At 44.4% G+C, this 23,711-nt stretch overlaps 1 long non-coding RNA gene and 1 other non-coding gene across 2 annotated transcripts in view; both read left to right on the top strand.

Annotated features, from left to right (window-relative positions):
- The first annotated feature begins 5,764 nt into the window (after positions 1-5,764).
- TRNAI-UAU (transfer RNA isoleucine (anticodon UAU)) lies at positions 5,765-5,857 on the top strand. The gene is given in 2 exon segments: positions 5,765-5,802; positions 5,822-5,857. It is a non-coding gene; the product is annotated as a tRNA-Ile (tRNA).
- Positions 5,858-6,967: 1,110 nt separating this feature from the next.
- The window catches only part of LOC133064960 (uncharacterized), a 166,289-nt gene continuing 149,545 nt past the window's right edge, over positions 6,968-23,711 (top strand). Inside the window, exons 1-2 of the long non-coding RNA XR_009694786.1 lie at positions 6,968-7,066; positions 7,953-8,015. This is a non-coding gene — a long non-coding RNA (uncharacterized LOC133064960). The remainder of the gene's footprint in view (positions 7,067-7,952; positions 8,016-23,711) is intronic.

Here is a 23,711-nt window from a genome sequence, read left to right as displayed (position 1 = left end):
GGTTGATAAAGTATTAAGCTCTTAGAACACTGCCTGGCACATGGTAAGCATTGTGTGTTATTATTTTTTTTTAACTGACCTACCCCCATGTTCTCCATATTCTTTGAAAGATTTTGTTCTCATACGACAAGTGAAAGAAATAATTAGGATCCAGCCGGAATCCACTCAGGACGCAGTAATTTGAACAGGGAAAATTCAATATAAAGAACTGTTAACTACTAAGTGGGGTAAAAGAAATCCTAAAGGATACAGGAATAACGGAGAAAGCAAGCAGCCTCTACCTCCAGAGATAACAGAGAAAACCCACGGAAGGATAAACTTGGAAAGGGCCCTCCCTCTCCACCGAAGCTGAGGCTTGGAACTCTCTGGTGGGTGCGTGGTGGGGGCTTACTGGATGGCAGAGAAGTTTGCTGAGGCGCTGCAGGCTGGGGCTGGCAAGCAGGAAACTGTGCTGGGGGGATGGCAAAATCTGACTGGAAGCCGCCCACTGGCAGCTGTGCTGTAGAAGCTAGAAAAGCGCTAGAGGAAGAGAAGACCCTTCAGCGTTCTTCTGGCACCTTCCATCCACTGATGGGGCACAACAGTGGCGCTGGCAGGTGAGACCACAGGGCAGAGATGGTGTTTCAAGCAGAGAAGCACTAAATTAACAGCTGACACACACCCTGTTCACGTTCTCATAATTAAACAGCATTTAATAGGGAATCCTTCCTATTGGTGTTTTATGTGTTTATAGCCTGGTAGCTCAATGGTAAAGAATCGGCCTGCCAAGCAGGAGACACAGGTTTGATCCCTGAGTCAGGAAGATCCCCTGGAGAAGGAAATGGCAATCCATTCCAGTATCCTTGCCTGGGAAATCCCCTGGACAGAGGTGCCTGGTGGGCTACAGTCCAAGAGTCAGACACGAATTAGCAACTAAACAACAACAGGCAGTACATAGCAGGCTATGGTGAGGACAGCCCTATGCTCCTAGTGGTCGGCTGCAGTCACCAGTCAGGCTGATGTTATTACAGCGCCCCCTTTCACTCTCAGAAATGTCCCTAAAAAAAAAAAAAATTAAATTAAAAATTAAAAAATTAAAAAAAAAAAAAAATGTCCCTGTTTGGAGGATAAAAATGTGGTCACACAAACTCTTTACATACTATTTTCTGTCAAACTATTCTCACTGGTAATAGTTAGAAACATAATGGATACAGACACACAAATCTGCTTGAAGACAGCCCAGGTGTGGAGGGGTCCAGATTCACGAAGAAGTGCAGCCTGAGCTGCTTTGCTCTGTGAAGCATTATTTGGTTTGTAGGTGGGAGAAACTAAGAGGCTGAAAAGCTGAGCCAAAAGCAATAGTTCTCAAGAGTGATATATGATTTTTGAAATGTACATCTGGGTTTGTCTAAAAGAGCTCTTTTAATACATACAAAATAAAAAGTCTTACATGAAAGCACGGTGTTGTTAAAATGGCAGCATCTTTTCTGTCTTTAATATGACATGAAGTCATGGTACCTTTTATAGGATAGGGCAACTTGGATTTGATGAAATATGGTATATTTGTTCCCATGTTTAAATATCTCTATGGCAGAGATTCCTGGGAGTTGAACTGTTGGGTCAAAGGACATGTATCTGACAGATTCTGCTTAACCGTCTTAAAACAAAAAGACTGAACAGTGTCCATTTCCCCACACTCTAATACTGAAATGCCATCAGTCTTTAAATGTTTTTCTCCTCTGACAGGCTCTCACCAAGTCATTTCAGCTTCTATCTGGAGTCAAGGGCATCTGTACTTTCCCAAATTGTCATGTTCCTCTCCTGCGTAATTGGTTCAAATCTGCATCACACTTCCCTAGAGCTTGGGCTGTAAGACCTACACATCTTTCTCCTCCAAAGGGCAAATGAAGGATCATTTCTCCATGTGGTGCTGGCAAGGATCATGGACTATTAGGATAGGAAGGGATTTTAGATGGATGTTGCCAAATCCTAGAAGTTCTGAAAGACATTCAAGATGGTTCTCACTGTTACAGGTGATAGCATCTTCTCTATTTCTACTTAGAAAAATAATAAAAGAATTCTTCAGTCAACCTCTTGCCCCATGAATGTGAAATCACTCTGGGAACATCTGATGCCTGTTGACCAGCACCTGCAGTGGTCCTTTAATACCAGTTATGTGTTTAAGATTCAGCCACAGTTGTGGGTCCTAAGTGGTTAGTTTTGACTCCTCTGCAGCACCCATCTAAGATCATATATTGCTTCATATACAACCATAATGGAATGCTGGCTAAAAACATAAAATATAAAAAGTTTGCTGAAATAAAGTAAAAGAAGACCATAAAATGAAAATTCTACAAATCTAGTTCAAGATGATTTTCATTTACTTGATGTGCAAACTGCATTCGGCTAATCAAAATGTTTATCTTGTATGTCAGAAGCAAAAACCAAAAAGACAAAATATAGTGATCATTATATTCAATTTCATCTTTCATTATTAGGAATAAAGACCAGCCATACCCGCTTCATGTTATTTGCAGAATGGTGCTTACACATAGCAGCCAGAACCCTTCTGTTTTAGCTCATCATTTAGACACAAAAAACATGAAAGTAATAAAAATAAACCAGTTTTTAAAGTGCAAAAAGCATAAATTCTAAACATTCATTTAGGAAAGCAGTTTGTGTCTATTTTTGATGCTACAATGAGTCATTACATTTCATACATTTTAATATACATTTGTCCTAAGACCAGTATATGCTCTTTTAAAGACTGTTAACAAAGCATGCTTTTCCCTTACATAATTAAAGTAAATCAAACATTTTGCATTACATGATAAATGGGAAGTTGAAACTAGTCTTATGACACTACGGATATTACTCTATTTTAATATCATACATATACCTAAAATAAGTTTTAAGAATCACTTCTTTGTTACACATCACACAAATTATTACATGATTAAATCATCACAAGCTGTTGTCAAGAGTATACATGGTAAAAGGAATTCTCCAGATAAGATAGGATAGAAAACTCTTTTCTGGTTTAGACCTCACAGTTTACAAATGAGGAAACTGAGGCCCAGAAAGGGTAAGAGATTTACTTAAAAGTCACACAGCCAGCGAGGGCCAGACTCAGACTCTTAGTTCAGTGCTCTTCAGGATGGGTGTGTATGAGGTTAAGTCATTTGAAGGTCTCAGTATTATTGTTCTTGCTGAAAAATCTCTCTAGTAGCAGAGGTTCTGACACTACCCTCTCTGGGTTCAGCACTGCCCTCACCAGGTTCCTGCTTCAGAGCCCTAATTTCCTTGGGGATTAAGCTATTTTAGTTCTAAAAGGCCGTATTAGGTGTTGCCTTCCATTCCTGTGCAACCAGGGTCAGTCAATATCTGCTGAACCAAAACTGTAAAGGGTCTCATATAAAGCAATATCTGCTTGAACCAATACAAGATCTAAAAGTGAAGCGTGGAAAGGGAAGTTGGACCACCAGGGGGCTATCTTTGCGCCTTACAGTTCACCAGAAATATTCCACCTGAAGAGCTAGGAGCAAGAAAGAGCAGACTCTGCAAATGCTACTGGATCTGAGAAGATGCTGTGTTTGAGTCCATAACTTACTTTCTTGTCTTTCAGGAAATTTACCCCTTTCAATTTAGGGGAAAAATTATTCCCACCTGTGGGCAAATCATGCCGTTACCTTTAGAGCTTGTTCCATGTTTTAGGAGGGACTTATTTCAAAGGCTCACTCTCTGCTGTTCTTGATTTACCAAGGACCCGGCAAAGTGGACTCCAAGGAGCCCTAATTCTGGCGTTTTGTAAACAGTTCTGCATCCACCATCAGCCTGGTATCTGAAGGGATCTTGCAGGGGTGTTGACCATGCTTCCTGAGCTCTGGATGTGTGTCTCCCATAGTTCACAAACCATCTGGAGAGGCTTACCTATCTCCTTTCCCTGGGTACACAACACAGTATGCACAAAACATTGACCTTCCTGAAAACACCCCCTTCAGAGGCCCCTACCTTACCCAGAGCCTGTTGTCTGTCACCTCGTCCTCTACCTGATCATTCTAGTCTCTTCTGCTCCAATTTCAAGACTTTTCTACAATCCTACTCTTGACTTCATCACCCAAACACAACCTGTTAATGACAGTCATCATCATCAAGATGATTGAGCTTCCCTGGTGGCTCAGAGGGTAAAGGTTCCCGCTTGCAATGTAGGAGACTGTGGGTTCAATCCCGGGGTTGGGAAGATCTGGAGAAGGAAATGGCAACTGGCTCCAGTATTCCTGCCTGAAGAATCCCAAAGACAAAAGAGCCCTGGCGAGCCCATCCATAGGGTCGCAGAGTCCACATGACGGAGCAACTTAACACATACCTTCCCTTCATCACAGTAATTATGCATGATCGTTATTCTGCCCCCATCCCTTGCTCATGCTGGTTCTGAAATTTATTGACATAGTGTTCTCTTGTTTGTTGTCCTGGCTCTCCCAGGAAAGTAGAGGTCATCAAACAGAGTGACCAACATGCCAAGAGAAGCGTAGGAGACAATCGATGGAGGGAATCTAAGAGGGAAGGGATCGGAGGATTTGGTGGAGGAGGCTGCTGCTAAACTCCCAGAGGTTTCCACTAGAGTTATCAATCAAGGATAACAGACACAGTGCCTAGAACTCTCCAGAATGTTTACATTGAAATTTTTTTGAGATCAGAAAAAATATAATAATAAATACAACGATGAATCCAGCCTGGATTATATTTGTGTTTTATAGCAGCAAAACATAATTAAAACAACTTTTTTTTTTTTAAACGGAGAAAAGGGCTCACAAAGACGAAGTGCATAGGGCGCGGGACAGTCATAATTAAGTCCTGGGTACGGTTTACACTTTCTGCTTTTAAAAAAGAAATGGATATCCAGATATTTGTATGAGACCTCTTGATTTTACATATTACGAACTCGCTTTAAACAAAACATACATTGTGTGGCCCAACAAAAGAGGTGGAACTTAGCCTGCAGCCTCTTGAAGTCTCGGGCTACCATCGTGTCGCCGGAACGCCCGTGGCTTGACAAGATTTCGGGGACACTTCTTCAGTCTGTGTGCCCGAGCACCCCACTCAGGACAGAGTCAGGGGCAGTAGAAAGCCTTCGGCACACAACAAGGGTCTGACGGTTAAATCCTCGCCCAGTCCGGTGTTGGAAGCTCGAAGGCCACTTCGGCCCCGGCTCTCTCCGGAGCCTCAACCGGCGGTCGCGGGCTTTGCTCGTTCGCGGGTTTTCCGGCTCCCACCGACTTCCAGGGTTAGGGGGTGGGGTCTTCCCGCTCACCAGGCAGGCTGGAGCATGAGGCAGGGACAATCGTCCCAGACACCTACGGCCCCGGAGCCCAGGCCGCCCCCCTCCGCCCCATCCCTCGCAACAAGGCCCACCCGCCAGCCGCAGCCTGTCTCCTGGGTTAGACCGGCTCCTCGCGGGCTCTGCTCCCGGCAGGCGAAGCTCCACACCGAGGACTCGGAGGTGGTTTTAAGACCGCAGCGGCCAGGGCTCCTCCTCCCGCGCTGCTCAGGAAGGCGGGCTGAGCTCTTCACAAGGCCCTGCCAAACAAGCCCGCCATTCCAGACGGAGACTTCCGCAGCCTCCCCGCCTTCACTCGGCCGGGAGCTGCCGGACCGGAAGCTGCGGGGTCTCGGGGCCCCGGCTAGTTCCCGCCGAGCCGCGAGCCGAGGGTGCGCATGCTCCGCAGAGGCCCGCACGGGGCCTGAGTAAACCCTGATAGAGCCATCGCGAGGCGGGGTAAGCAGAGCTCCAGTGGCGCAATCGGTTAGCGCGCGGTACTTATACAGCAGTACATGCAGAGCAATGCCGAGGTTGTGAGTTCGAGCCTCACCTGGAGCACGACCCTTTTGGATACCCGCACGTTCCCCACTTTTACTTCCGTGCTCAAGGAAACGAATCAGTCTCTCTTTAGTCTCCTCATTTCCCGTCGCTGACTGCTCTGCGAGCATGTCCTGCTCCGCGGCAGGCAGGAAGCCGCTAGTATCCGCTCCTCTAACTCCCTTTCCAAGCTACTTGTTGCCTCCCGCGAACCATCTAGCCGCCCGAACCCAGACGTTTACCTGCTGCTCCCTCTCCCCAGGCATTTCCATTAACGGCACCCACTCCCCGATTCCGGTACCGGGGATGTGGACCGCCGCACCGGTGATGGGGCCCTACCTGGGTCTCGTCATCGAAAATTCCGGCGCCCTCTCTACCGGGCTTTGCCCGAGCTTCCGGAGCCGGTTCCCGGCCGCCGCCCCTCACCTAGGAGCGGGTGTGGCGGGGTGCGCGTTGGGTGGCTGGGCGGGAGCCGAGCGACCACTCCCGCGAAGCCCAGAGCAGGAGCGGTCGCTGTCCTCCTTTTTAACTACTACTAACTGGTCGTCGCCCCCTCCCTCGGATCTGCAGGGCCCCTAGACGGCGCGCCCTTCTCCCCTCCCCAGGCCTCCAGGCCTCCCTGGGCGGATCTGCGGGGTGTGGGAAAAGTGCCTGGGCGTTTCCCTCCCCATTTGTGCCCCTTCTCCCCGGTGTCAGTCAGGACGGGTGGAATTCGCTGGCAGACGGGAGAACAGACGTTTTCTAGGGATATCCTTTCCTGCCCGCCGCACACCCCATGTTCAGAAGTACCTCCCCAGGACGCAGGAAATCTGCCAGCTGGATTTGGAATGTTCCAGCACGTGAACGCACCCCTGAGGCACGGGGGCCGCTTTGCCAGGGGATGGGTGGCCGGGGGGTGCCCCACATCCCCGGGAGGTGGGGCGAAGTGGGGAACAAGAGGAGCTGGGATGAGAGGCCTCCCGGACGCGTTCTCCCATAAGCGTGGTTTCAGCTGTGTTTATGGGGTGTGCTAGTAAACTCCTGGGATGGAAATACTATCAGGAGTGCTGAGAAGAAAGACCTAGAAAGCTCTGAGAAAGTGGGCGGAAATCTTGTCCTCTCGGCTACTAACCCCAGCCCCCCATTCCGAAAGGGGAGCCCCACACTACCTGGAATGTGAGAAAGTCCACCCACGTCACCTAACCTGGCTGGATCAGACGCTTTCGCTCACCGGCTCGTCCTCTGCAGATGGTGAGGGCTCCCCTTTAGAAATCTAGCCAGCTTGGAAACAAATATCTATCCGCCACCCCGACACAAAAAATTTGCTTATTTTTAAAAAAATAGCTTTATCGAGATATAACTCATATACCCTACCATTCACCTATTTAAAGTTCGCAGTTCAATGGATTTTAGTACTTTCACAGATAGGTGCAACCAGCAATCACCACAGTCAATTTTAAAGTATTTTTATCGACTCAGTAGGAAATCCTGTATCCTTCAGCTATGACCCCACCCCACCCCTAAATAACCACTAATTTATTTTCTGTCTCTACATTTCCCCTTTTCTGGGCCTTCATATGAATGGAATCATAATGTGTGGTCTTTTGTGACTGGCTTCTTTCAATGTTTTCAAGATTCATCCTGTCCTAGCTTGTATCAGTACTTTCTTTTTTTTTAAATCTATGACTGGATAATATTCCATTGTATGGATTCTTTACAATTTTGAATAGAGAAAAGGCTGGCATTTTAAAAACATTTGCTGAAAAATTTTTAAAAAGGAAATTAATGTTAAAATGTACAAAGCATAAAAACAGTCACACTTGCCAAGTGTGTATTTTTAACTTTCAGAGGTTATCATTGCAAGAACTGGTCAGATATTTCCAAAAGCTCAGCTAAGCTTTTGGAAATAAGCTTTTGGGCCCACGTGGGCCCCCCACGTGGACAGAAACAAATGAAAGAAAGATCATTCTGCCCAAACCCCTGTCCACACTGGGAATCCCCTCTACAAAACCCCAGCTCCTGTTTGAAAAGTTTTAGCATCAGCATTTCATTTCTTCTCAAGGTGATGCATTCCACTTTCTGTCAACTCTAATGATTAGAACATTCTTCCTCTTAAATATTGTTTCTGTCCCTACAGGTTATTGCTGGAATGATGGTGGTTTGGGGAGCTCTTTTTCTGGTGAGGCACTGAAGTGGGAAGGTAAGAAGCTAAATTAGTTGTCCTTGCTCTATTTAAGCTAGAAATCACCAGATAGATTATTAGTGGATTACAAACAAACAGATAGACCACTGGCAGATTTGTAGGTCAGTGTCTTAATGTGAGGTGGATAGGTCTTTTAAAGGTTGTGAAGAATGATAAAGATCAAGTCAGAAAATTATGGAAACATGCTATAAAAACCATAAAGTACTACATATACAGGTATAAGGAGGTGGCATTCCTATCACCACAAAACTATTGGATTAGACCTGTATGCGAGGAGGAAGATGGATAAATATGAGTTGGATAAACTCAGAAGGCAGGGTGAAGTTATAGCTGAATAGCTGTAGCTGTCTAACCGGAGGGAAGCCTGACCCGCCCATTGAACTCCACTGAACTATACACACAGGTTGACATTAACTTTGTAGATGGCTTTGGACAGGCTAATTAAAATTGTGTGTGATACAAAGAGCTGGAAGGGAGTGCAAATTCAGTAGAATTTGAAGGTAGAATAAGAGACAAATGTTTCTGACAAATGACAAGATGCAGTTTGATAGAGATAATTGTAAGCCTGTGTTCAGTTCAGAGTTCAGTGTGGTCAGTGCCTGGCCTGACAGCTGTTTGCATATAAAGAATCCGGGCATATCGGATATGCACAACCTCAGTTGTCCTGGCCCTGTGATTCAACTGCTGAGAATGTCATCCGATTATTAATGCATTACTGCATAATGCATTACATGGTGTGGTGTCAGAGATCATGAAACAGCAGTCTGTGGAACAAATCTAGCCTCCAGACAGGTTTTGTTTGGATTTCTAGTGCTGATTTGTAAAGTTGAAAAAATAATAATCATTCGCCTACACATTCGGAGATTTTACTGCAATGCCTAGATTTCAAGTTTTCAATGAAAAATTATAAGACTTGTTCATCTCCAGCCCTTATTCCCACATGGCAACATTTTCCTCCCCTTTGGATGAACATGTATGTGATCTTCCATTTGTCATGGTCCTACAACTCCCCACTCATCCCCAACACAGAGGTGGGTACCAGCTGCCACTGTTCTACCCACTTCACTTGCTTTGCTGTTTTCTTCACCACTGACTTATTCCTCTCATTTGTAACCGACAGTCATTGAGTATGTGGGTAAAGATGGGGAATACTCACGTTGAACTCAACCTGATGGCTATCACCTGTGTGAACACAACCCATTTAAAATTCAACAAACCAAATCCCCAGTTCTTTATTATGAAAATTTTCAAACATATCCAAAGTAGAAAAAATAGTATATTTAAAAGTAGAGAATATATATATTTAATATATATCCATCCATCATTATTTTCGAGAATTGTCATTTATCTCATTCTCACAACATTTTCCCCTACCACAGTCACCAAAATATTTTAAAGGAAATCCCAGCTATGGTTTAATTTGACTTGTAAATACCTCAGTATGTATACCCAACAGGTAGCCACTTTTTAAAAGAGCATAACCACAATATCATTATTACACCAAACAAGGTTAATAATAGTGCCCCTACATCATCTAACACCTTGTCTGTATTCAAATTTCCACACTTAGCTCTGAAAGATATTTTTACCATTGGTTTATTTGAATCAAGAGCCAAGCAAGGTCCACACACTAAATTTGATCAAAATATCTTAAATATCTAAATCTCTCTCTCTCTTTTCATTTATGCTAATTACCCATTCTCTTTTATGATGTTTATTTATTTTACTTTTAATTATTGGTGGTGCAGCATGTGGGATCTTAGTTGCCCCACCAGGGATTGAACCTGTGTCCCCTGTAGTGGAAGCCTGGAGTGGTAACCACTGGGTGGGTCACCAGGGAATTCCCTATTTGTTTGTTGATCTATAGAATTTCCCATAGAATTTGGCTAATTGAATAACAAGGCATCATTTCAAAAGTTCTTCAATCCCCCTGACATTTAAATCTAGAAGCTTGGTAATATTAAGATTCAAAAAAAAAAAAAAAAAGATTCAAATAAAAAAAATAGATTATAGGTGGTTCTATATATTATTGTATCACAAGAGGGAAAATACCTAATGGCTGGTTGTTCTGCTTTTACTGATGATTTGGGGTGTGGTCAGCCTGGTCCATGCATTATGAAATGCCACATCAGCCTCTAACCTAATGATTTTTTAGCAGCTGTTGATGCTCTGTCTAGATTTATTATTGTATTAAGGATTACTCAATAATAGTTTCTAATTCTATTATTCCCTCTGTATTTGTGACTGTGATACCTTAAAAAAAACAACAACAACAACCTTTTTTTCCATCAACTATTTGGTTTTCCTAAAGCACAATTCACAAAGAAAAGGTTAGATAATATTGCTGGACTCTTCCTTTTTCTACTAATATTTAGAATAATGTATTGATGCTCTAACAATTCCCATAGGTGACCAATTAGTTTTTTTATTCCACAGCTTTTTAAAAAAGGTATGTTTGACATACAATGAACTGCATTAATGATGTGGAGTGGCTTTTCTAGTGCTTGTTAAATATTCAGATATCTTCTTTGGTGAATTATCCTTTAAAATCTTTTGCCTGTTTTTTATTGAGTTACTCATGTTTTTATTATTGAGTTATAAGACTTTTTGTATATTCTAGATATAATTCCTTTGTTGTTTATATGTTTTGTAAATAATTTCTCTCAGTTGTGGTTTGAGTTTTGTTTTTCTAAATGGTGTCTCTTGAAAAGCAGACTTTTAAATTTTGATAAAGTTCAATTTATCCATTTTTTCAATTATGGATGATACTTTTGGTGTTATAGCTAAGAAATTTTTGATTAACCCAAAGTCATCAAGATGGTATTCTGTGTTTTAGCTCTTAGCTTCAGGAGTTCACTTTTGTGTGTGATGTGAGTAGAGGTCTAAATTTTTCTTTTCTTGTGTATGGATATCCAATTCTGGCCAGAGAAGGCAATGGCACCCCACTTCAGTACTCTTGCCTGGAAAATCCCATGGATGGAGGAACCTGGTAGGCTGCAGTCCATGGGGTCGCACATGACTGAGTGACTTCACTTTCACTTTTCACTTTTCGTGCATTGGAGAAGGAAATGGCAACCCACTCCAGTATTCTTCCCTGGAGAATCCCAGGGATGGGGGAGCCTGGTGGGCTGCCGTCTGTGGGGTCGCACAGAGTCGAACACAACTGAAGTGACTTAGCAGCAGCAGCAGCATCTAATTCTGGCACCATTTGTTGAAAAGCATACCCTTTTCTGATTGAATTGACTTCACAGATTGTCAAGAATGAATTGATCATAATTGTGCTGGTCTTTTGCTGGACTTCATTCTATCTTATTGAGCTATATGTCAATGTGGTGTCATGTGTTGTTTACCGTAATCATGCAAATATATACATACCATATATAAAGTTATATATATTTATATGACTGTAGTAATCAACACATAACACTATATATACACATACACACATTAGGGTTAGTTTGCCAATTTGTATGAAAATATCCTGGGACTTTTACAAGAAATCTGTTGAGTGAGAATTGCTTCCTTAACAATGTTGAACCTTCTGATTCCATAAATAAGATGTGTATCTTCACTTATTTATGCCTTTAATTTCTTTAAACAATGTTTTATAGTTTTCAGTGTTGTAATGTTGTATTATTTCTTCCTTAAATATTTGGCAGAATTCACGAGTAAAGTACTGTGGGCCTGCAGTTTTCTTTGTAGGAAAATTTTTTAAAAACCCTACAAATTCAGTTTTTTTTTTTTTTAGATAAATGTGGGGGCTATGCAGGTTATTTATTTATTCTTAAATGAGTTTTGGCATTTTGTGTCTTTCAGAAAATTTTGCCTATTTCATTAAATTTCTTGAATTTATTGGCATAAAGTTGTTCATAATATTCACTTCTTATCTTTAGGATCTGTAGTGATGTCCCCTCTAACTTCTGATATTGATCATTTGTGGTTTTTTGGTCCTGATCAAACTCAGAAGATGTTTTCCACTTCTATTTATCTTTTCACATATCTAGTTTTTTGTTTCATAGATTTTTTTTCTGTTGCTTTCCTGATTTTCATCTGATTCTGGTGCACCCGAAGAGAATGTAGACTGTGCTGCTGTCGGGCAGCATGTTCTGTCGATATTAATTATATCAAATTGGTTATAGAGTTCTGCGAACCTTCTGTGTCTTTGATTTTTCTGCCTACTTGTTCTAGCTATCATTGAGAGAAGGGCATGAAAATAACCAACTGCAATGATAGATTTTCTTGTTTCGCCATTTAGTTCCATCTTTTCCTTCTTCATGTTGTCGGAGCTCTGTTACTGGCCTTATAAATGTTTACAACTGTTATGTACTCTTGATTCTGATACCTGACCCTATATTCTATAACTGACCCTGTTACCATTGTTGATGCTTAATTTGTCCCATGTTTGGCCAGGGTAAGTCCCATTAAGTTGGCTCCTAGGTCTTTTTGACATAATCTTAAATCTGAGATATGACATGTTTCTGGTGTAACAAGATATTTCAAAGTGCATTTTGTACTTATCTTCTCTCAATCCTGGAATTGGCCATTTCTTCTAAGAGCCTGGTTCTTTTTGGTGGGAAATGTTTTTTAGGTGAGCACAATCTGTGTGCTAGAGTTCCTGACTGCTACTCTGTGGTTGTCATATTTTCAAGCCTTTCCAATAGACAGAACTAGGACATGCATATTTTTTTTAAAGAGAGAAAAATAGGGACTTCCCTGGTGGTCCAGTGGCTAAAACTCCACACTCCTAATGCAGGGGGCCTGGGTTTGACCCTTGGTCAGGGAACTAGATCCCACTTACCACAACTGAAGATCCTGCATGCCACAACTAAATATCCCACTTGCTGCAATGAAGATCGAAGGTCCTGTGCGAAGATCCAACTGAGACCTGGTGCAGCCTAGATAAATAAATAAATATTTAAAAAAAAGAGAAAAATAAAGCTCAAGTTTATAGTGATATTTCCAGAATTTATACACTTTGATTTTATACTTGTTTTGCTTCTCTCTTGCTCTAAAAATATTAGTTCTTTACAACTCTTACATAATTATTTATTGCTATATCGTACCACATAATAGCTTAAAAGTAATATTATGTATTATTTCTCATAATGAGATTATTGCTTACAGTTTAAGATTCCTTTGTGATTTCTTTTGTCCTTAGTTCATATTCAGAATACAGTATTTGAAGTATTGTGTTTAAAGTAATTTTTCTCTGTGGCTATGCTATCAACTTGATACTCAGTAAATACCTTTTGATTGAGTTTGTTTTACATTTTTAGGAATCTCTTTTTTTAAATTTTTGATTGGAGGATAATTGCTTTACAATATTGTGTTAGTTTCTGCCATACATCAACATGAATCAGCCATAGGTATACATGTGTCCTCCCCCTTTTACTTTTTATTTATCTAAAATATTTACATGCTTCTAAACTCAAAACTATAAAACAAGGTTTATTCCAAGAAGTCTAAACCTTTTCCTAATCATGTTTTCCTCTCTGTTTTTTTTTGTATAGGTGATAATTTAAAAATTGCTTCTTGATATATCTTTCCATTATTTATTCTTAAAAAAAACATAAGCAAAGACACGTCTGTGTTTGTATTCCGCTTCCTCTCCTTCTTTTTCAAAAGCTCTTCTATTCATTGCTGATTCCACAGATAGTATATTCTGATTATTTCAAAGTTGTAAATAGGACTCTTCCTTACTCCTTATCACAGTGCATAGTATTCTGTTCCTGTGGATGTAGCGTTGTTCATTCAACTAGTCCTCTACTCATGACATTTGGATGTTTTCATTCTCCTGGTTTTGTAGATGATGCTGCAATAAAGTTCACAAAGTTTTGAATATTTTGCTATTTTATCTTTGAGATAGATTCTATATATGAGATTGCTGGTCTGAGGAATAGATATCTATAAAATATAAATCTGTATGATTATATTTAATTTTATGTATAGTAATTTACATTATGTAGAAAATGTAATATCATACATATATTATATATAACATATATAGGAACCTGGTGGGCTACAGTCCAAAGGATCACAAAGAGCTGGATACGACTGAGCGACTAAGCATAATATGTATATAAAATTATATATGTAAAATTATCTTTAAAGAGGGTTTATGATGTGATGGTCCCTGTGCATGAGGCCACTGGAATTCACATCGTAAGAGCAATGGTTGAAGGACCTGGGCCGAGTGATGCTATATGGGGCGTTTTCATGTCCTCCAGTTCCAGTTCCAGGGGAGACACCACTTAATGCCTCTCCCCAGTGGTTATTTAAGGAAGTGGCATTTACTGGAGGCCCTGACATAAGGCATGGCTGGCCGAGGACCTCACCTCAGAGGGGTGCCCTGTAGAGAACCCAGGCTTAGAAAAAGTCCACAAGATTCCACCTTCTGACCCTTGGACTTTGCCCTGCTGCCTTCAGCTTAACCCATCTCTGTTGAGTCTTTTAGTTTTATAATATTCAGTCATTTAAAAAATCATTTTATTTAGCCAATTATCATTTTATTATCTTCATATTTCCTAATTATTCTTATCTTAAAAAATTTGTTCTGTCTTAACTATTTCATTCTTTTAAATACTCTGGTTAATGAGTAGATTTCCTTGTCTAACTTTCATTACACACCCTTTCCTTCGTATCTGGTCTTTGCATTTATTTCCGCTTAGCCTTCTTTCAACTTTTTATTCTAAATTTATTAATCTTCTGCTATCTGTTTTTTGCTTTTTAATGTAAACTGTAAAACTGAATTTTCTTTAAGTGTTTCTGTGTTCCCTGTTGGTTGGCGGGCCCTTTGGGAACAGAACCCCTTGGCAGGTGGGTGGGGTAGGGCTCATCCTGAGGGAAAGCCTGGGGGGGTGAGGGTCTTCCCCCTCTGTTGGCTCCCCACCTTTCCCCACGGAGCCCTTGATGACTCCTGACCTTAATGATCCAAGGGACTAGATGTTCCTCTTATTTCCCATAACAGTAAGCCATCCGTGATGACTAGGATTGAGACTCCAGGGAATATGGCTCCCAGAGAAGAGCAGGCTGAAGAGGGATATATGAGTTGCTTTCAGATATTCACGAGAGGAGTAGACATTTTCAGTCTTTTTAAAAAAAAGTCTTTATTAAGTTTGTTTTAATATTGCTTCTGTTTCATGTTTTGGTTTTTTGGCTGCAAGACATGTAGGATCGTAGTTCCCCGACCAGGGATGGAACAGGGGATAAGAATCCACCTGCCAGTGCAGGAAGTGGGTTTGACTTCTGGTCTGAGAAGATCCCATATGCCACGGAGCAACTATGCCCACGCGCCACAACTGCTGAGCCCACGCTCCAGGGCCCGTGAGCCACGACTGCTGAGCCCAGACACCTTAGAGCCTGCACAGGGCAGCTCCTGGAGCCCGAGCACCCGGAGCCTGCGCTCTGCAACACTAGACGGCACCACAGTGAGCAACCCGCGCGCCCTGGGGAAGGGTAGCCCCTGCCCACGACAACCAGGGAGGGCCCACGCGGAGCCACGAAGGCCCAGTGCAGCCAAAACTAAAAATAAATAAATAATAAAAAAAAGAGAGGTCTGCTGATGTTTGAGTCTCTGATTCTGAAGACTAGCTTCATCAGTTCTCTCTCCGTGGTTTGAAGGTTCAAGCTAAAAAAATGCCCCTTTGCGATGGCCAGTTAGATTGAGTTTCTCACTTGTAACCAAAAGGGATCCTGACTCATGCAGTTATTAGTGATGTTATGTACAAAACATCATTTTATATTGATGGCTGATTTTTCAAATTTCTTAATAAGAATTCCTTTCTGAAGGAAATGGCAGCATCCAATCATTCAAGCTCTTAACCTGGCCTGGGGATGAAGTTCACAGATACTCCCCTGTGCCTTTTGCGCAGAGCCCAGCCCCCGCTACCAGCACACTTGCCACCCCCACTTGAATGACTCATCCAGAGCACAACACTTGGTTTTTTTTCCCTCCCAAACCTGCTTCTCTCCCAGTCTTTCCCATCCCGCAGATGGTCCTTTCGTCCATTCGTGTGGATTCTAAGTGAAAATCTTAGGTGGTAGCCTTCATCGTCCCCTTTTGCTCCCTCTAGATCTAATCCATCAGCAAGTCCCGAATCTCCTTCTCCTCGGTATACTGGGCCCTGCCTTTCTCTCCATCCACAGCTTCTATTGTCTCCTGCTTGGACTCTGCAGTAGCTCCTTAACTGACTCCCTGCCTTTACTTCTTAGCCTTCTCCTGTCTCTTCTCCACGCTGAAGCCCAAATGGGCCTTTAATTACACAAATCAGATCCTGTCATTTCCTCGCTTAAAACCGCCAATGGCTTTCCAGTGCCTGCAGAACAAGATGCAGAGGCCTACAGTGGTCCAAAAGGCCCAGCTGTTTTTATCAGACCCTGCCTGCTTCTCCAGCCTCACTTCCTATCCCTCGGTCCCCGCTTACTACGCTCCAGCCATGGGGTCTTTCTGTCCCTTGTTTGTGCCTCAGAGCCTTTGTAACAGCCATTCCTTCTACTGGAACATCTTCACCCAAATCTTGGGGAGCTGGCTCTATAACCTTAAGAGCTCAGTCACCTCGTCAGGGGTGCCTTTGAATATGGTATAGTAGTATTTACTACCATTTAAAATTACTGTGTTTAGGGACTTTCTTCCTTGGCAGTCCAGTGGTTGAGACTGCCTTCCAGTGCAAGGGGCGCAGGTTCAATCCCTGGTTGGGGAGCTAAAGATCCCACATGCCTTGCAGTCAAAAAACCCAAACATGAAACAGCTGCAATATTGTTAACAAATTCGATAAGGACTTTAAAAATGGTCCACATCAAAACAATCTTAAAAAATTATTTTGTTAAGTGGCAATTGCTTATTTCCTACCATTAGGATATTAATTCCTCCTGTGCTGAGCTAATAGGTACTCGATAAATAATGAATGAATGAATGGAAGATAGTAGGGGGGCAATACACGGGTGTAAACTCTAAAGTTGCGTAGAGAACATGCTCTTGTTGCTGCTAGTTTACTTTGCAGATTCAGGTCTGGAGCCTGGTTTTCAGAAAGTTCTCCAGAATCTTTCCAAGGTGTTGTCCCTGAGTGTTTGCCATGCCTCAGGTGGCTTCCCATCTAGCTGAAGAGTAATGTTCCCACCAGAAGCTGATGAGAAAACAGAGTGGGTGCAGACAGTGACTTGGCATTTAGAATAACCAAGGACTTGGATTTCTCCCTCCTTTGGTCTCTTATAAGTCCATTACCCCTTTCTTTCTTTCTTTTTTGGCCGCTAGCTGGGCATGTGGGATCTCAGCTCTCTGACCAGGGATCAAATGCACACCCCCTGCATTGGGAGCACAGAGTCTTAACCACTGGACTGCCAGAGAAGTCCAACTTGGTGTATATGAGAATCACCTTGGGGATGTTACAATGCAGATTCCTGGGCGACAGCCCATGATTCTGTGAAGCCCTGGAACTGGACTGTGTGAAGAGGTAAGCGCTAGGTGACCAATGCATCTGTGCTGGTCTGGGGCACCTGTTTTAGCACCTAAGGTCTCTTTCCTGAAAACCGCTCAGTCCCTGGCAAACCAGGTGGGTCAGTCACCCTTAACTGAAGGTGTTCAGAGAGAGGCAAATGGCAGCCGATGGAATTGCTTAGAATGGCTTCTTGAAGGAGTTGGGATAGAACCGTTTCCCACCCTAGACTTGGATGTTGGCTGTCTCCTTGGCCCCACCTTTGGATAAGTCTAGGTTTCCTAGGCACTGAGCCCAAACAGGAAAGGAGACCACTATTTTTTGAACACTTGCAGTAATTCCTCAGCAGCCTTTTTATTGCTCCCATTTTAGAGGCAGGACACTGAAGCTTGTGAAGTTGTGTGATTGTCTGAGCTCAGACATATTCCAACCAGTGGCGATGGGAGTGATTCAGATGCCTGACGCAGAAGCCCAGGCCCTTTCCTTGTGTTTTGCTGTGTGTATGGGGGTGTGTGTGTGTGTGTGAGAGAGGTGGCTGGGACCTCAGCTTGACAGTCATCCATCAGCTCTCAGGATGGGGCTCTCCTGGGATCTAGGAAAGACCCCCAGGGACTAGGCTGAAAAGGAAGAGGCACCCCCAAGGTGTCTTCGGGCCGGCCCTGACCTAGCCGCACCGATGGCCCTCTACCACCAGGTGGCGCTGTGGCTCTGTAGTAGAGGGCTCCCCCAGTAGTGGCACTGGGCGGGACCAGCCGCTGAGTTTTATCTGCAGCCTATTGGGCAACCTGGGGCCTGTCCAGAGCTTTCTGCCTTTCCTGGACTCCGGCAGGCCAAGAAGAGAGGGGAGAGAGGGTCAGGAGGTCTGGAGAGGAGAGGGCTTGGACCAGTGCAGAGTCATGACTATGAGGGTGTCAGTGGAGGGGCAGGGACTGTCTCCCGGGACTAATGGGACCCTGGCCCAAATCACCTCCCAGTGTGCTCAGAACACATTGGGAAAGTGGACTTGCTCCGCCATGGTGGGTGCAGGGGGTAGGGCTTGGGCAGAGAAAAGGTACTTTTCTCATCCTACAGGCTGTTCTGTCCAATGAAGGCCTGGGCTGGGGGCAGGGATGACCCCCAGTCATCTGCCTGTAGCCAGGCCACACAAAAGATCCCAACTGTCCTCTGGCTGCCCCTGCCATTTGGGGAAATGGCTCCTAGGATGCTGGCCCTTGCGAGCTGATCTCGTATCACTTGTTTCCTATGTAAGGACTCATCCAAGGCTTTGCCCCAGGGCTCAGGGGCATCATTGAGATTCGCATCAAAAGACGCCATCACTGGGACAAACTTTTAAGTCTTCTTCAAAGCCCACACCAGTGCCAGAAAGCCAGGTTTTGCTAGTTTTCAGCTGCTTAGGAAATGGCAACCCACTTCAGTATTCTCGCCTGAAAAATTCCACGGACAGAAGAGCCTAGAGGGCTACAGTCCAAGGGTTTGCAAAGAACTGGACGTGATGGAGCGGATGAGCACAAGCTCAGCTGCTTCTCAGTGCGCTGGGCAGCAGGGTTGATGTCAGAACAGAAAGTAATGTCTGAACTCAATGGCTCCAGCTTCCCTCCGGCTCCTTAATGCTTTCCCAAGTGGGTGGCCTGTCAGTTCCCATGCTCCTCAGCCCCCCAGCCTGCCTCAGTGTAGCAAAACCGCCCTGAGAGCAGATTGTGAGGGTGGGGAAGAGGGAGGGAAGGTACTGCGGGGCTTTGGGAAAGAGGGGTGCTTGGACGTGGGACAGGGGAGCAGAAAGCAGAGGGGGGCTGCTGGAGACAAACTTGATCACTTTTGCAGTTCTGCCATTCCCTGTTGTCTGAGCTGGGGGCTGGGGCAGAAATTCCCTTAGGATTTTTAGTTTTGGATGGCTGCACAGCCTGTGGGATCTTAGTTCCCTGACCAGGGATTAAACCCAGACCTGGGAAGTGAAAGTGTGGAGTTCTAACCACTGGACCACCAGGAATTTTTTTAAATATTAAATTTTCATTTGTCAGCTGTTCGTGTAGACTCAATGAAAACATTTTGTTGGATTTATATTTAAGATGCCATCTTTTTTTTTTTAGTCATTAGTTAATATACTCAAAGTTTCAAAATTCAAAGCGTTCAAAATAAATAAACTTCTCCTATTTAATAGATAAAAGCCCAAGCTAATGTTTCCAACAAAAAGGCAGCATGGATGTTAAAAGACATAGGTGGAAAAATGTGTTAAGGGTATGGAAAACTCTTCCCCTGAGGCCTGCTTGCCTTTTATTTTGAGATTTTTGGGTGTACAGAAGTTTCAGCATTTTGTTAAGTCACGTCTTTCCCTGTATGAGCTTTTCTTTGCCTGGAAAGTCATTGCCTATCCTGAGATCCGCTCCCCATCCTTTTTCTTCAGTTGTGTTTTCATGGCTTCATAGTTTGCCCTCTCAGCCACCTAGAGAAATTTCAGTTCGTGCTGCGGTTCTGAGATGGAGCCGAGAGCTGGTGTGGCCACCTGAGGGTGGTGCCTGTCAAGGCCATCTGGGCTCGACTCCAGCCGTGTCTCTGAACCAAACACAGTCTCCCCACTTGGCAGTTACTCACAGCAGGACAAAGACTGAGGGGGCCAGCGTCCTTCTTGCTGGGGCCGGGGGCCTGGGGGAATTGACCCTGCCGTGGAGAGGATCTGGGGCATGGTAGCACCAACTCTGGCCACAGTCTGGGCACCCTAGTCAGCTAGTCTGAGATGCAAGTGTCCTCAGGCATAGCGGAGCCAAGTGTGGGTATTCTGGTGGACACTCTGTGACTCGGGGAGTCCTGCCCACCAGCAGCAAAGCAGGGCTGGTTTCCAGATCCTGAGGACTGGGGAACCAGGGAGGCCATGAAACTGAGAACTCTGAACAGGGACCATGCAGGTGGGGTGGGCCCTCTGAGATACGGAGGGGCCCAATTAATTGGAGGAGCCCAGTTAATCAGGACAGGCACTGGTCCCAGTAGCCAGCCTGCTCCTGTGGCATTTCAGAAAATGGTACCAGAGTGGCTGAAATGATTTGTATGATTATGTGTGTGTGAGTCCTTAATAAATGCATCGAGGTAGACATACATCAGGCACTGAGCTACTCCAGGGTCATTATCACTACCTGCTGCTTTAGTCTCAGCAGGGAGATGTACATGCCCCCTTCCCTTACACCCTCTCCCTGGATGTTGGGGTGGCCCAATCAACTTTGTTCCTAAGGGAGCTCTTCTTGTTTCCCAGGGCAGCCTGGTCTGAGCGCTGAGCTCAGGACACAGCTCTTGGCTGGGTAGCTGGAGATGAAATGTTGCCGTCAAGCCATTCTCAAGTCTTGTGATGTCAGGGATCATTCTGCTCTTTCTTGGGTATCAGTTTCCTCATCCATAAAATGGGATGACTGACATTGCTCCAACCAGCAAACCAGATGACCAAATGGAGGAATAAGTGAGATACAGTTCTGGAACAAGGAAAGAATGATTTGAGGGCAAGGTTCTGAGGTGGTCCACCCTGGGTCCGTGGACCATGGTTGCCCAGCGGGGCTGTCTCTCTCTGGGCTCCAGCAGGTGGCAGCATCAGTCTTCTCGTGTGTGCCCTTTGTCCCAGCGGGCTGGACCTTGGACCTTACTCAGTTCACACCCCACATTCCCACCTACCAGAGGAAGCAGGAGGAACGGGAACGGCCTCTGAGACAGTGGCCAGGGCCAGGAGCCCAAACGCCCTGGATGGGAAGGGCCTGGAAGGAGAATTAAAACCTTCTTTCTCTCCAAAAAGCAGAGAGAGAGCAGGGGGCTGGGTCCCGTTGTGTGTGAGCCCAAGGAGGTTACTGTGGGCACTTGGGGTGAAGGGACCCTTCTCCCACAACCCGTCCCACCCCACCTGGAGGAGGCCAGGACCTCTTCTCTGCTTGGGTCATGGTCTTTAGTTGGACAGGCCAGCTGGCACTTCAGTGGGAATGGGGAAGGTCTTCTATTTGTTTGTGTGTGTAGCAGGGTTGAAAATTTCACTCACACTTCAATTTGTCTGTGCAGAATAAAAAGTCATTTCTTTATTTATTGTATAACTAATCTGGCCTTTCCCCCAACTCCTGTCTGATAAGCAGTGAGAAAAACAATGAAATGTTCCACTTGATTTAAACGTCCTGGGACCTGCGAGTTTAGCCTGTCCTGTTAAGTGATTTTCATTATGCTTAGAGAAAGTGTTGTTTTCAAACTGAACACTTCCTAAGTTTCTCCCAGCAATACAAGGTGGAGGTGTGCGGACAGAAGGGGCAGCTTATGTGACAGCTGGAGCAGCCTCGTGTTGGGATCCTGGGGTGTGGTGTCCTCTGGTTTCCAGGTAAGGTACCTTGTCCTTGCTGAGTTTGTAACTCGTGGCCTGGTCTCGCTTGTCTGGCCAGAGTCCGTGGTGCCCCTGGCTGCCTCCCACAGGGCCTCCCACTGACTCAGTGCTGCCCCCTCCCTTCCTGTGGCATCTCACTGTTGAGTGGCCGTGACCCGGGTGACCTGCAGGCTCATGGTTTGGTAGCTAGGCCTGTGGGAACTGAGGCTGGCCTGGGAAGCTCAGCTTCCCAGGCTCCTCTGCCTTACCCAGAGCCTTGGTGTTGGAGACAGAGGCGGGTAGGTTCAGAGCAGCCTGGGAGACGGGCAGGGTCGTCCCCAGGGCCCCTCTCTTGAGCAAAGCAGATGGGACTTCCTCCTCTTGCCCGGGTATCCCTTACATAAAATGCTGTGATCACACCCAAGAAGAGAAACGAAGGCATCCAGAAAATATGCTCTCAAGAGCATAGCATGGCTTAGAAGGCTTTTGACTTACCACATAATCATATTTTGCAGGTCAGATGCCAAACATTACAGCATTTTTCTTTCGTGCTTTCTGTGTCAAAACTTCATCCTCATCTCTCCTCAGGCAGAGAGGATGCCTTAGGCCAAGGAAGATGAAGGTCGTGTATTTATAAAGGCAAGAAAGAAAAACACATTCATAGATTTTCAGATATCCTTTTATGCTTGAAATGTTATCAGCATTGGATAATGGACCCAAAGGAAACATAACAGGTAAAATGTGAAGGCTTTCTCCACGGGGATAATTCACTGTCTTGCTCATGTTCGACTCTGTCCTTTTAGGGAGGATACACAGTGAGTCAGAAGTAGATGCCATTCGGCAAAAAAAAAAAAAAAAGGGGGGAAAAAAAACAGCACACAATGTGAAAAAATGGCTCAGCCCAGCGGGAATCCTTTCTGAGCTCCCTGGGGCCAAGGCAAGACCAAGGCAGGCATAGGAGGAAAGGAAGGCTGTGATCCGTGGACCTCTCTCCAGACTCCTCCTTCACCCTCTCCTACTGGAGGAAAGAAAATAGGATTCAAGCTAACTGGAGCCTGGGGAAGGGGGTGAGTGGTAGGTGTGATTTTCTGCCCCCAACTCAAATGCTGTGGGCAGGCAGGCCCTGGTGGGAGTCTTTATCCCTCACACAGCTCACTCAGGAAGGAGGTCTCACCAGGCAAGGCTAACAAGTCATTCTTCCAGGTATTTACCAACATGTGTCTGCAAAAGTGCTCAGCTGTTCACATTCACGTGTGTTTCCTTGTGAATACTTGTAGAACTCTCGGGAGTAATGCCTGACACAGTAAGCATAAAATAAATGCCAGCCATTATTATCACTGGACATGCAGAAATGTCTCTTTTGTATACCTAAGGAAATAAAAAGAGACACATTCACCTAGATATATATGTTCTCATACCCAAAGACATATAGACACCCTTAAACCTTTTTGTAGAAGTACTTGAATCTGTATCTGTAGATGTGATATACAGTTATGCATGGTAATTATAGACTACTAGAAAGTTCCTACACTATAGGCATTGTTCTAATGCTAAACAAGAGGATGACAACAACTTCATGAAGTAGGTATTGTTACTTATCCCAATTAACAGATGGGTGAATTGACTCACATAGAGGTCACAACTCAAGGTCACAAAGCTAATATTAATAATTGGTAAACTTGGGATTCAAGCCCAGGCAGTCTGGCCTCAGAGCCTATACAGGTGACCACTGGCTCTTCTGTCGTTTTTCTCACAGACACCCAGGACCCATCACAGGCTTTCCTACGGATGTGAAGATACCTCCTACACACAGGTAGATGTACTTCCACAAGATACGCCACAAGGTGTGGGATTCCCACCACGTGCATGCCAACCTTGCAGAACTGTCTATTTCCTGACTAACTGACCTAACGTGATAGTGTTTGTTCTCAGGGAATGGACTTTCAT

Source organism: Dama dama, chromosome 11 (genome assembly GCF_033118175.1).
Source record: "Dama dama isolate Ldn47 chromosome 11, ASM3311817v1, whole genome shotgun sequence".
NCBI lineage: Eukaryota > Metazoa > Chordata > Mammalia > Artiodactyla > Cervidae > Dama > Dama dama.
The sequence above is the reverse complement of the archived record's forward strand: the minus strand, read 5'-3'. Positions and strand labels throughout refer to the sequence as shown.